Here is a 6,452-nt window from a genome sequence, read left to right on the forward strand (position 1 = left end):
TCTCTGCAGAACACCTCCCCTTTTATTTACTTTTGCCACACAGAACCTATGTCTTGAAAGATTTTATTCAAGGGATAAAGGATATAGCAAATAAAGTAAATAAAAATTTGCTTTTTATTAGTTTATATTGGTTTTGTTAATTTATTTTATTTTTGCAAAGTGATAGTGGTACATGTATTAATTTATTTAACTTCGATTTAGGTACATCAGAGACTCGAATGCCCATGAGAATAGCTAGCTAGTCAGCAGGAGATGACCAGTCTTAACACTTCATTGTGTTCATAAAATCCTGATCATTAGCAAAGAGGCAATTTTAAACTTAAAGTAAGTGAACGACATATTAATATTGTTATACCTGGTTCTCTTTTTGTCAACTTTTGCCTATCATATTATTTTCTAACCTTTTATTTTTCACTGATGTTTTTGTTTTAGGAGTGTGCATTATGATACATTAAGCTGTATTTTAAAAAATCTCAGACTCTGTCCCTTAATAGAGGAGTTTAGCTCATTTACACATTTGTGACTCCCAGCATGTTTGGCCTAACCCTCGTGCACTGTTGGTGGGAATGCAAACTGGTGCAGCCATTGTGGAAGACAGCGCTGGGGTTATCCATGCCAAACTAATTTAGACAATGTTCATTTCCTCTATGGATATCTGAACTATTGAACTAGTTTAGGGACTACAATAGTTTCTTTTCAGGACTCTTTAGGATTCGAAAATTCCACAGTGTTCTTCACTTGAACACAAGGATGCTGGAACCCTGCCCTGAGTATTCCCTAAGGTAGGACCTATTCAAGAAGCAGGGTGCATCTGTAGAATGGGATCATAGCCCGTGAGGCTTCCTTTGGGGTACTTGTCCCTCTACCTTCCTCTGTGCTTCTGGAACTGTCCTGCATTGCTTTCGAATTTGTCCTTCCAGACCCTGGCTGAGGTGACCACTCTCTAAGTGAACTGTTTTCACGTTACTGTCTTTTTTAAAAAAATTTTTTTAATGTTTATTTGTTTTTGAGAAAGACAGACAGACAGAACATGAGCAGGGGGAGGGGCAGAGAGAGAGGGAGACACAGAATTTGAAACAGACTCCAGGCTCTGAGCTGTCAGCCTAGAGCCGGATGCGGGGCTCAAACTCACAAACTGTGAGATATGACCTGAGCCGAAGTCGGACGCTTAACCGACTGAGCCACCCAGGCGCCCCTCGTATTACTTTCTAAGACAAAGTTACGTCTGAGTAACCCTGGAGTAGCATTGCACTATCATCCCTCCCTCCACCCCTCCCTCCCTCCCTCCCTCCCTCCATCTCTCCATCCCTCCATCCATCAAATATCTATGCAGTGCCTTCCACTTACCAGTTCTTGCTCTGGGTGCTATTAGGGCAGGTCACACAAGTGTACAAGATAAACTATTTGGGAAGTCCGTCACCCAGAGAAACTATCTACCCTTGAGGACTGAAGGTGGCAATTCTAACCTATTTATTTTCTGTAGAGGCTCAGCTCTGAAACTCATAGCCTTGTATTCATTCTGGCTTTTTCTTTGTCTCCACAGGGCAGGGCTTCCTGCCTAAGAGAGAGGGCTTCCTGTCTCCTAAGAGAGACTCCACTGGGGGTGCCATTCACCTCCCCCTCTCAATCTTCCCTACAATCGTGCGTGTGACAGCAAGGACTCATGTTGACTCCTTATCCTTTCTGTGAGCCTTAGCCATTTGATCATGACGGTTTTCCTCCTAGTTGTTGAAGATTCCTTTTCTTCAGGTGTGAGCCTTTTAAAGACGGAGCTTAGTCTCGAACCACGGGGAATGCCTCAGATGGACATACCTGCAGTCTCCAGAGTGGCTTTTCCCCTGGAACGAATAGCTCACGCTTCACTCTTGGGCAAAGGCTCCTGCTGCTCATAAACGTAAGACCATGGCCTACATGCACACTGCAGGTGGTGGCACAAGCCCAGTTCCTGGTCCTTAACTTCCCTTCTGAATGTAACTTCATGTCTCCCTCCCTTGGGAAAGAGGTTAAAAACCAAAAATAAAGTAGTGTAATGAGTGCCCTGAAGAGGTAGCTGTGGTGTGCCGAATCACCTCTGTCCGCGGTGGTGGGTCAGGTCGGGTTCGGCAAAGGCTTCCTAGAGGAGGGGCGTGTCATATGAGGCCCGAGAGGTCAAAAGGAATTCGCTGTACCCTGGAGAGTTTCAGGCAGAGTGGACACCTTGAGAGGTGGTCCAGTTCACTGTGATTCCGTTCCTGTGCCAGGAACACGGGGCATGCTGGAGGACGTGATATGGGGATTCAGGAAAGGTAAGCTGGGGCCACGGAGAAGGAGAATTTCTCATTTTCAGTCCTGGTGTATTCCCACGGGCGCAGGAAGGAAGCGCCTGGATCAGTAATCCTTTCCTCCGAAAGAAATGATTTTCCTCTAAGGGGTACTTCCTGGTACCCTGGTAGGTGGGTGGGGTCCCCTGCTATTATCCTACCCCACCTTACAGAACGCCAGCCTAGCGATTGAAAATTCACGTTGCAGAATCAGCGGATACTCTGTAAAAGCGACCGTGTGGTGTGGGGACAAAAAGCCTGGAAAGCGTGTATGCAAAAAGCAGTAACTGTCCGGGTGATGTGTTTGATGGCGGATTTTATTCTTGCCTCTACGTTATGCGTTTTCTTTGGTTTTGTTTTACCAACTTTAAAATTATATTTAAAAAGAATTGTATTTGAATTATATTAAAAAAAGATAGCTTGGGTCTCATTTCTAGGTCACAGCACGAGAAACCCATCTCCCAGGTGGCATTAGTCTTGGCCTGTACTGTATTAGCAGAGGCTCTGTTAGTAAATCATAAGGCCCCATACTGAGGTCTGTAGAAATATAGGTGATTTCTGTGTAATGGCAAGAAGTGTTATCCTGTATCAGCCTAACGAATTTGCTCTTTTCCTTTTTTATGGCACCCATTAGGGTGTTTCATTCATGGTGTTGCCATTTCAGAAAGTGGGAGGAAATTCGGCAACGCTGTTTGCGATATGGCTGCAGAATCCCCTGCTGGCTGGGGGTCCCAGAGAGCTGTGTGTCCAGCAGACAATATCCTTTGTTTAAGCATCTGTATCTTTCCCTCGCACAGGCAATCAGTGCAAGGAGGCAATCACGTTTGCTACGCTCATGCAGCCCAGGGATCGAAGCACAATTTGGCATCTTTGTCATTTTCAAAAATCAAATCTGCCTAGGGACCAAGTTCCAACAGCAGCTGGTTTTGCTTTATGTTTTATTTAAAGACATTTAATTTTGAGCCTTGCATGTTTCCAATTTTTCTTTCTTTTTTTTTTTTAATTTTTTTTCAGAGCAGCCTGTGTGCATGTATAGAATACCATCAATTTACGTGTAGTAATCCTTTTATGGGTGGTCAAATAGGAGCAAATCAGATTAAAGTTATGATAGCTATTCATGATTTTTTTTCTTATTTTACTTAAAATAATAGAAACTATACACCAAATATATAAAATACTTACTCCATGGCAGGCTTTAGGCCAAGTGGTTTATATACATTCTCTAACCAAGCCTTACCAGAATCTTAGGAGGTAGACAGAGAAGTTAATACCCATTTTATGGGTGAAGTCTTGGAGGGGTAATGACTTGTACAAGTTCTCGTGTCCAATCAGTAGGAAGCTGAGACTTAAAAAAAAATTTTTTTTTAATGTGCATTTATTTTTGAGAGAGAGAGAGAGAGAGAGAGAGAGAGAGAGCAGGGAAAGGGCAGAGAGGGAGACACAGAATCCGAAGCAGGCTCCAGGCTCTGAGCTGTCAGCACAGAGCCTGATGCCGGGCTCGAACCCACGGACCGTGAGATCATGATCTGAGCCCAAGCCAGAAGCTCAACAGACTGAGCCACCCAGGTGCCTCAAAGCTGAGACTTTAACTGAGGTGTGTTTGATGCCATGTCATATACATGAAATATAATCTACGTGACACCACATACGTGTATATATGTGTGTATACCCATATACGTCTTATCTGTACATAACACTCAAACTTTTAAACCACATTTCCTCCCTTTCTCCTTCTCTTTCAGTGTTTCTACCTCTCAGCCTCTCTGCTCCTTCTGATTGTTGCCCAGCCCTGCTTGTCATACACAGACTGGGACGTGGGTGGGCAGAGCGTCAGACCGGTGCGCATCCTACGTGGCTCTCACAGATCACCCAGGCCCAAAGTGGAGGAAGCTCGTGATCTTGACACCGGCCGCCTGGGGGGTTCTCCCTTGGCCCTGCTGTTTGCTGGCTGCACGTTATTGGGCAAGTCCCGCAGGTCCTCTGAGCCTCAGCTTGCTCATCTCGCGCAGGTTGGTGCTCATCAGAGTCGGTGGCCTATGCGCCCCCTATGTGAGCGTTACCCATGAGAAGGGTTGTGCATGTCACTCTGCCTCTCCTCTGGGGCCTCTGTGATGGGGATTTATCTTTCAGCGGAGACAACAAAGTAAGAAAAACAGGAACCGCCGCAGAGCCAGAATCCCAGAAGAGCAGGAGTCAGAAAAGGTCACATGGGATCCAGCACGACTCCAGACTCCGGAGTTAGTCACCATCCCAAGGCGGAGGCATCTGGCTTTTTCCTACTCCAGGAATTCGTCATGAAAACAACCTCACCACCTTCTGCTTCTGCTTCTACCAAACCTGCCATTACTGATTAACTTAGTTCTTTTTTTATACAGATGTTTTAACATTCATTCCTTTTTTGAAAGACAGAGAGAGACAGAGCACAAGTGGGGAGGGGCAGAGAAAGAGGGAGACACAGAATCCGAAGCAGGCTTCAGGTTCTAAGCTGTCAGCACAGAGCCGGACGTGGGGCTTGAACTCACCAACTGTGAGATCATGACCTGAGCTGAGGTTAGACGCGTAACGGACTGAGCCACCCAGGTGCCCCACTGATTAACTTCTTTCTATTCCTGTCTCTCTGCCTTGAGGCTTTTGCTACCTCGTGCCTCCTTGCTCACTGCCTTCTCTTCTGAGTTTTTCTGCTTTTGTCTCTGTTAAAGACCACCGGCTCTTTCCGTGGGTCTCACACTCAAACTGCCAAGGGAGAAGATTTAGTTGGTTAGCAGCAGTATTGTGCTGGTTAATGTTCAATAATGGGCTGTCTGTGGGAGGACTGGGTGGGGGGAAAGCCCTGATTTGTAATGTTTGCCGATTTCCATGGTGCAAATAATCCCACTGTGGTTGATTTCAGCTATCAACATGATGTCACCTGACTCCTCAAATCCTGAAAATGGAACTGAGAACCAGTATGAGTCAGCTCCAGGATATCACGGTCACCCCTGTGTGCCACTGCATAGTTTCTGGTCAGTTTAGGGATCAGCTGATCTTGAACTGGATTTCCAACTTGGTCCACATACATGTGACCAAGGTATTGGGCTCAGATGTTTAATCTGTTTTAAAAAGTCCTGTGACATGTGGGCTTCCCGGTTCATAATAAGCTCCCTAACATAAATATTATTTAACTATCATTTCATGGATGTCTCTGAGGCCTTAATACATGAAGAGGAAAGACACAAAATGAAGATAAATGAGTAAAAATTAGAAAATGACTGATGATACAAGAGAAGTGTAAAAAATAAGCAGGGGGAGTTCAGAGATAATGCCATTTCCAGGTGGAAGCAAACCAGAAAGGCTTTTGGATTACATAGAATTTGGACTGAACCTTTAAGGATGGCAGGACTTCGGAATTATAGAAACAGGGAAGGGGGGAAGTATTCAAGATACAGAGAATCAGAACGGAAGAAAAATGTGGATTGGAGGAAGCATGGAATAAATATGGAGTCAGTGACACTTCATTTCATTGGAGCAAAAGGTACGTGAAGGGAAGGACAAGGTGATCATTATTATCAAGGAACACTGTAGAGGGTCTTGTGTGTCAAAATAAGGTGATTGGTATATACCACAGTGCTTTACTCTGTTGCTGTTACAAAATGGAAGCAAAGTGTGTTTGTGAAGGGTATATCAATATCATGACATGGGTCTATTGGAATAGAATTTGCAAAACTTCTGATATTAACATGGTGCTAAGTCCCATAAATTGGTTCCACACCCTCTCGATTCTTTTAAACAGCTGATGTTATTATTCCTATTAATTTTTGTACTGTCTGTTATCAATAAGATGAGACAGATCGCTAGTGGGAATAAGGCTGGGATGAATCCAGAGACCTGGGTTCTGGTCTCTGCTTTGTCACCGACTCAAGGAGCGACCTGAAGAAAAACATTTCGTTGCCAACCTTGGTGCATTCTCACATCTCTAATCTTGCAGGGTGGTTATTTGGTGGTTGCTTCCCTAGCTTTTCCAAGTCTGTAATCCCTTACACATAACCTCTCCAAATTATTTCAGATAAAGTCATTCATTATTTGGGTACTAGCACAGGGAAAAGAACTCCATGCCCTTGGCATAGATAAGTTTCCTTTGCTGGAAGCACTGTCAAAGTTCATATGTGACAAAGG

This window comes from Panthera pardus, unplaced genomic scaffold (genome assembly GCF_024362965.1).
Source record: "Panthera pardus isolate Hobbes unplaced genomic scaffold, ASM2436296v1 HiC_scaffold_13, whole genome shotgun sequence".
Taxonomy (NCBI): domain Eukaryota; kingdom Metazoa; phylum Chordata; class Mammalia; order Carnivora; family Felidae; genus Panthera; species Panthera pardus.